This window comes from Engraulis encrasicolus, chromosome 7 (assembly GCF_034702125.1).
Source record: "Engraulis encrasicolus isolate BLACKSEA-1 chromosome 7, IST_EnEncr_1.0, whole genome shotgun sequence".
Classification (NCBI taxonomy): Eukaryota; Metazoa; Chordata; class Actinopteri; order Clupeiformes; family Engraulidae; genus Engraulis; species Engraulis encrasicolus.
Genome location: NC_085863.1, coordinates 43,971,453 through 43,979,508, shown reverse-complemented (window position 1 = coordinate 43,979,508; position 8,056 = coordinate 43,971,453). Strand labels below are relative to the sequence as shown.

The 8,056-nt window shown below is 40.5% G+C and overlaps 1 protein-coding gene across 1 annotated transcript in view; it reads right to left on the bottom strand.

Annotated features, from left to right (window-relative positions):
* Positions 1 to 4,875: 4,875 nt before the first annotated feature.
* Positions 4,876 to 8,056, bottom strand: part of LOC134452949 (15-hydroxyprostaglandin dehydrogenase [NAD(+)]-like) — a 15,435-nt gene continuing 12,254 nt past the window's right edge. The window contains exon 7 of the mRNA XM_063203638.1: positions 4,876 to 8,056. This exon is cut by the window's right edge and continues 233 nt beyond it. The gene's annotated coding sequence lies outside the window, so the exon portion shown is untranslated.

The following is an 8,056-nucleotide window of genomic DNA, read 5'->3' as shown; positions in this document are numbered from 1 at the left end:
GTGCCAATGCTGTTGAACAATTTCTTTAAATGAATTTCCCAAGGGGGAGAATTGTGCCGACACCACTCCAACCACTTCCAACAAGAGTCCGGGCCCCTGACCATGGAAACTGATTCAGATACCAACTCAGTACAGCATCCACAGCTTCCTCCTCTTTTTTAGAAGATGGACCCAGAAAAAGAGGACGTCCGAGAGGGCAGAGGGGCCAGACCAGAGGGAACCGAGGAGGAAGAGGAAATGCAGGAGGGGGAAACCAAAGAGAGCAAGACGACATGACACGATTTGTGACCAGAACCAGGAGACGCTGAATGTTGTTAATCTGTCCAGTAAGGAACTGTCCCCTAGTTGCCTTAAAGCTTTAAGTAAAGGTTTGTCTTTTGTTCCCACCACTTACTGCAACGACTTTAATGCCTTTGTTGATTTTCAGAAATTTTTTAGGTCTTTACGTGTTAAAGAATTCTTTGCTAATAGGCCCATTGCAGACCCAACTAACTCAGCAAACAATTACACACTACCTTCCTCTGCAATGCAGCCTACAGAGCACACAGTAACAAGACCATTTAGAGGTAAATCAACTTTTGTTCCTCCAAAAAACAGAAATGCCTCCTTAGACACCTATTGTCGTTTAGTGGAAAGAGATGTTTTACAGGTCTTAAATAAAAAAACGTGAATATAAGGTTCACAATAATTTACCAAGGGATGAAAGAGAGGCCTTACTGGAGCTTAAAAAAGATTCAGGAATTATTGTTAAACCCGCGGACAAAGGTGGATCTATTGTTGTAATGAATTTATGTGATTATGACACTGAAGTCAACCGACAACTTTCCAACCAGCTTTTTTATCAGAAACTTGACTCAGATCCTTCTGAGGATTTCAAAAACACCATTCACTGTCATTTGTCTGACTTTTTGGAAAGTGGTGATATCACAAAAAAAGAGTTTGACTTCATGAAGATCGATTACCCTACCAAACCAGTGATATACACCTTACCTAAAATTCATAAAAACCTTGAACAACCACCAGGTAGACCCATTATATCTGGTATTGGGTCTTTAACTGAAAAAATGTCCACCTTTGTTGACTATTTTTTAAAACCACATGTTGCTACGTTGCCATCATATGTAAAAGACACGATTGATATGATCAATATTTTAAAATCAATTGATTTCTCTGTTAAAAACATGCTATTGGTGACACTCGATGTGGAATCGCTATATACAAATATACCACACGAGGGCGGTATTGAAGCAGTGGATTTTTACCTACGACCTTTACATATGGATATGAAACCCAGCATCACCTGCATTAAAGAATTAACTAAGTTGGTTCTTACAAAAAATGCTTTTATGTACAAAGATACTCACTATTTGCAGGTGAAGGGCACGGCCATGGGTAGCACCATGGCCCCGAACTATGCCTCACTCTATGTTGGTTCCTTTGAACATGACTTTGTATTTAATAGGTCACATAATTATTATTTTCATCATATTGGTCTCTGGCGGAGATATATTGACGATATTTTTATACTGTGGTCAGGTACTCCAAATGAACTATTTGATTTTGTGAATTTTCTCAATGTGAGTAGCAACCACCTTAAATTCACAGTCAATTATGATGACCAACAAATCAATTTTTTGGACATTTTAATTAAAAAAGAACAAGACAAATTGTCAACTGATTTGTATAGAAAGCCTACAGACAGGAACACTCTCCTGCACGGCAAAAGCTTCCATCCAACCAACCTCAAGAAGAGCCTCCCAATTAGCCAACTTAGTAGGGTGCGCCGGATATGCAGCTCAGAGGACTCCTATGCCAAACACAGTGACGACATGGTGAAAAGATTTAGAGACAGAGAATATCAGGAAGATTGGGTGCAAAATGCTGTTGAACGGTTTAAAAATGTTAACCAAAAAGATTGTCTCGAAATGAGAAGAACTAATTCTGATAGTCATAGGCCAATTTGTGCAATACAATTCTCCCCCTTGGGAAATTCATTTAAAGAAATTGTTCAACAGCATTGGCACATCCTAAAATCCGATCCAAATTTAAAAACAGTCTTCAATGATCCCCCCCGCATTGTGTACAAACGCGCTCCAAACTTAAGAGACCAAATTGTCAGAGCCGATTTACCACCTGAGCAGCCTTCTCACTTTCTATCTAATATTCCACCTGGAAATTATAAGTGTGGCTCTTGTGCACAATGCAATTTCACCTCTAAATGTCATTACTTTAACCATCCGCACTCTGGAAAAAAGATTGATATCAAGGGCACAATCACTTGTAACAGTAAAAATGTTATATACATGATTAAATGCCCTTGCGGTCTGGCATATATAGGAAAGACCACACGTTGTCTGAAAACCCGGATCTCAGAACATAGGAGCAGTATAAGAACTCATGATGACAAAAGCCCTGTTGCCGTGCATTTCAATTCCATGAAACACAATCTCTCTTCTCTGAGATATTTTGGGATTGAACATGTAAAAGCCCCAAGAAGGGGAGGGGATATCAACAATATTCTTCTAAGACGAGAGGCTTTTTATATTTTTCACCTCAATACTTTGTCACCCAAAGGCCTTAATTTGGACTTTGATCTAAAACCTTTTTTGTGATCCTTGATCATGGATCATTCTATGATCATTATGTAATGCCTATAATTGTTGTTTTAAAAAAAAAAATGTTTTTTGTTATTTTTCTTTTTTGCTGTACTGTATGTGTCTAACTCTAATATGCCTGTCAGAACAACCACCACTTGGCTGCAGGCCATGATTGTTTGTAATCATCAATTGTTTGTTGGGCCTAATTAGAACAGCTGACTATCAGCTGATTGCCTGACTGCCAATCAGCTGTGTAGGCCTTCCCTACTTATTCTGACTGTTTTTTAACTTGTGTAAGATGCCTGAAGAAGATCTATGATCGAAACGTTGCTCCCAATAAATTAAGTCTTTTGCAAGCAGTGTGCAGATCCTTTCCCGCTCCATCTTGGAAAATGAATCATGTTGAAAAAGTCACCTGCATGCTTTATCAAAAGAGGTACATCTAAGGCAGGGATGTCAAACTCAGGCCCGGGGGCCAAATTTGGCCCGCGGAGCCATTTTATTTGGCCCGCGAGATCATTTCAAATTTGTTTTACAGTTGGCCCACATACTGTACACCGTTAATATATAGAAAATATGACTTAAAGGCAAAACTGTGTGCATCACAGGAAGGTCGGTCCAGATTAGTGTGTAGGCCCTTTCTAGCACATAGCAGTATAGTTTGAGTACATATCATGGGAAAATGTTATTTGCCTAGCTTTACGTCTACTGTATTCACAATTTCAGTGTATTTTAAATATTGAATTCGGCCCGCGACTTCATTCCAGATTTTGATTTTGGCCCACTTTGAATTTGAGTTCGACACCCCTGATCTAAGGAATATCTGTGCCAAGTTTGGTGTTTGTATCACAAATTGTTTCCGTTGCCAATTTATGGGACCCACTAGTTTGACGCCCTCTCGTGACTTCACATGGTAATCAAACATTTCAAACAAGCGATTTAAGGTTAGGGTTAGGTTTAGGATTAGGGTTAGGGTTAGGGTTAAGGTTAGGGTTAGGTTTAGGTTTAGGGTTAGGTTTAGGGTTAAGGTTAGGATTAGGTTTAGGGTCATATGACGTAAGCGGTAAGTCACGAAAAGGCGTCGAACTAGTGAGTCCCGCCAATTTATATCTGTATTGCGGCCATATTGGAAAATGGGCAACCATCTTGAATTTGAAGTGGCCCGCGTACTTTTTGAAAATAGTAATGTCTAAGGAGTATCTGTACCGATTCTGGCGCTTGTATCACAAACTGAAGTATCGGGTCACCTATCTCCCTAGCTATTTCAGAGTAACATCCAGCTGAAGAGAGTATGTCTGTACTTTAATGTTGCTCCCCTATGTGTGTACTTTAATTACACTTTCAGACTGCCCATATAGTTAGCCTACTTTTGAAGTGCCCGCTCTGTGTCTGGTAGCTGTTTGATATCATCAGGGAAGCTTGTGGGGTGGGGCAATGGGTCAGTTGTCCCAGGCCCCCAAGGTAGAAGGGGGTCCCAGAAATGTTCCCTCAATACATTGCATGTATTCAGCTTTCTGCTGAAACTGATGGACAACAATCCCCCCTCTTACGTAGCAATCCCTCCTCTTACTCATGTGTGGCACAATTTAATACTGTAGGTTGGAACCAGCTTTGGATGTGAAGAATGTTATTCATCCAGGTCATGCAATCCAAAGTGTGTAGTTGTAAGCAATGTTGAAGCTGTAATTCAAGGACTTCTTTTTCTTTAAAAAAATAATAAAATAAATGAAAAAATTATATTTTTTGAGCCATTATTGTTTTTACGATAGGACCGTGAGAGGGACAGGAGATCAATGGGAAGAGAGAGAGACTGGGAGGGATCGGCAAATGACCCGGGTCTGAATGGAACCTGGGTGGCCGGCGTAGCAGTGTAAGTGCCCTACCGTGGGAGTCACGACAGGGCCGACAGGAAGTGGAGTTCCTTCTTTGAGGTTATTAAATCCAGAGTCTGCAGAATCATCATACTATATACTGTATGACACTGATATACAGTATCAGTTACTTCCCTCTCATTTCTTAAATATCATATTCACCTATTGCTGTTCAGGGTATTGCTCTCATGGACATAGACATGTACGCACACACACCCACGCACACTTAAGGTATAGGTACGGTACACTGTGTACAACTAGTCATGCTGCTCCAAGTTCGGTAAACGAGACATCCAGAGCAGTTTAGAGAGCACATGGTCCATCTGATCTCACAGTCTCTATTGCTAAGATGAAGGGAGTTCTCAGTGGACTTTCAATATAAATGAATCCAACCAATTCCACGGCAATTTCATGTACAAATCGATGTGTATTTACTATTCATTTGCAATGCAATAAAACAACACAGTACAATTTAACAAATGCAACAACACAGGACAATAAAAAAATCATAATATGTGTACAAGTTCATTGTCAGATAAAAAAGATGCATCTTCATGAAACAAAAGATACCACCGCATGGGGATGTCAATGCATAGGGGTGTTCATCTTCAGGAAAAACTGTAGGCCACTGTACTATATTTTAGCGGTAAAAACAGTTATTTTCACGAACATGTATGTAAGTGAGTGTCAGAGTGGGTTGGCTAAATATGGCACTAGTTTGTATACCTTCATGAAATGTATAGCTCTATAGCTGAAATGTACAACTGTGGATAATGTTTGTAATCATATGCAGCAGAGCAGGGACACAATAAACTGTTCATCCAGGTTCATCAGATACCATTTTGCTATTTGGAGAGTTTGCAAACAATGTTTGTCTGTTCATTGTTTTTGCCTGTGTTCAGAAGCCACCTGTGTGTTAATCAATAATCTTATTTTTTTTCATTTGTATTTTGTATTCGAATGTTTCTGTATTTGTCTTTTTCTGTTGGGCAAACCACATCATTTGTGCACCCTGCTAGCTCTCCAACATGGTCGCACATATCCAAATCCAAACGGGGTATGGGTCACTCACTCACTCGACCATCTATTGCATCTTTCACTTTCAGTTTTCACTTTCATCTCTCCACGGCCAGACTGTTTCTCAAAACAAGCCGAAAACAAATGACTCATTTTCAAAGGGGGTTCACAAGAGGCAACAAGCGGCCTGCAACTGCAAGCAATTAGGCAGGGATTGATCCCCACAGGGAAGCCGACAGGAGGGGGACAAAGGGGTCAGCTGTCCCGGACCCAGGGAGACAGGCGGGGCCAGAATTTGGTCCCCATTACATTGATTGCGCAAGACAATTTTGTCTCGGGCCCAGCCAAAGCTGTCAGCGGCCCTGAATGATCAGGAGAAGAGAGATGTTCAGTTACATCAGAGAGAGAGTGAGAGACCACAGTTGTATGTTCCGGTCTTCAGGGTGGTCATTTTCTCCAATTTTCAAGAAACAACTTAATTAGCGAGGCTTTGTCATCCAGACTCTGAAACATACAGGACACAATCCTTCTCCTTCTGAAATCATTGACTCTCGACAGGCCAAATATCTTGGTCTGTAAATTGAAGACTCCATAAACTATTCTAAAAATGTGCTAATATAGTTCAGGTAATTTGACTAACAGACACTACAGATTATTCATACGGCATATCAACACAATGAGTACCTGAGTTGTGCATCAAATATCCTGTATGTTTCATTTCAGTGCACTGCGGTTTGTTTGATTTGGCAAGCATTTTCATAACATTCCATGCTCATTAAGTTTGAATCTCATTCTACACCCACAGGTGGATGATGCATGGAGACAGGGGGGGCAGAATTGGGTACACATTAGGCTGTAAATGACTCTATAGTCAAGTCTAAGTAGTTTTGGGTATAGAGTAGACATGTGGCAGTTTTGTTAGGCCCTACTTTATATTAAGATATTATTTTGCAGATCAACCATCTTATTTAACTTATACTATTACTTACATTTATTTACTTTTACTTATATTTTGATATACTGTATATATGTCATTAAATCAAAACTCATTTTAAACAATGCAGACTGCCATTTTGCTTTGTACGGGTTCATTACACGTATTGTATATGATTGTTCAGATGACTTTGAGCAGGGCCTGGCCAAAGTTGTCCACGGCCCTGATCATCCATGTCAGGAGAAGAGAGATGTTCGATTACTTCAGAGACAGTGAGAGAGCTCAGCTGTATGCTCTGTTCTTTAGGGTGGTTATCCCCATTTTTTTCAAGAAGCAGCCCAACTCTGAATGAGAGAGGCCTTGTCATGGAACCACACTAGAGTCTGATGCGTACAGCACACAACCCTTAACCCCCTCTGAAAGCATAGACTCTGGACTAGCCACAGATATTTGTCTGAGAAATGGAAAAGTCGATAAACCATTAAAAAATGATAAATTGTAAAAATGAGTTAAAAAAAATCACGAACCTAGTTACATTGTACATATATTGGTTTCCACTAATAATTTCAGTTACTGACGACTTAGATTATTTATACATACATCAATACAATGAGAAGGCCTACCTGAGTTCTGCATCAACTGATATAGGAGTTGGATGCATTGTAGCAACACCTGTTTGTTTGATTTGACAAGAATTTTTGATAGCATTTCTCGCTGATTAGGTTTTGTTATTTTCTAGCTCATTCTACTTGCACAAGTGGATATGCTGTATGACCCACCTGTGCCTTTTTAATTGATTTTAACAAAACAGTGAAGAGAAGACAGGAAACGATGGGGAGAGAGAGAGACGGGGCAAGGCAAGAAAACAACCCAGGGCCCCCATTGGCAATGTAGTAGCTGTAAGCCACATCAATCCCCCACCCCCCAATTATGCCTTGTTCACTCCTGCGACCAACGCAAACGGAGCGATGGAAGTCATTATTTCTCTACGGAGGGTGCGCGACCAGCACTACCAGAGCGAATTCGCCAGGTGTGGAGCGAACTGATTGACCAGAGCGAATTGTAACGATTAAAGTCAAGCTAATGTTATGGTAATGAGCTCTAATGCGGTTTGGCGAAAACCAATTGGAATGTTCACATCTCCGAATGTCCCAGGCTGTCAAGCCAGAGCCGTTATGTGATTAGCTAAATCAAACATGACAATGCCGCGTCCAGAGCGAATACAGCGAATTCAAGGCGAAACCTCTTCTGCTACCTCCGCTACCAGGCAGTGTAGTTCGCTCTTGGTCTGAAAGCGGCATTAACCTTTTTTTAAAAAAAAAGATTTTTCATGGATATGGTTGGTATTCGAAAATAGTGTCCGATATTAAATGTAAAAACAAAAATTTAGGAAACTGCTATTGGTTGCAGGCTGAGGTAAAGGCTTCCCATTGGTCCTTAATAGAATCAAACATGGCTGAACACGGTTTTTGGATTGCTTCCGAGTGGTACACCCGGGCGAACTGCAATACAGATGTGGACCATATCTCCATATCTCCATCAACATAAGCAAAGCTTTCACCTCATGCCAAATTTCATCTCAGATATAATCTTCTGTGTGTGTGTGTGTGTGTGTGTGTGTGTGTGTGTGTGTGTTT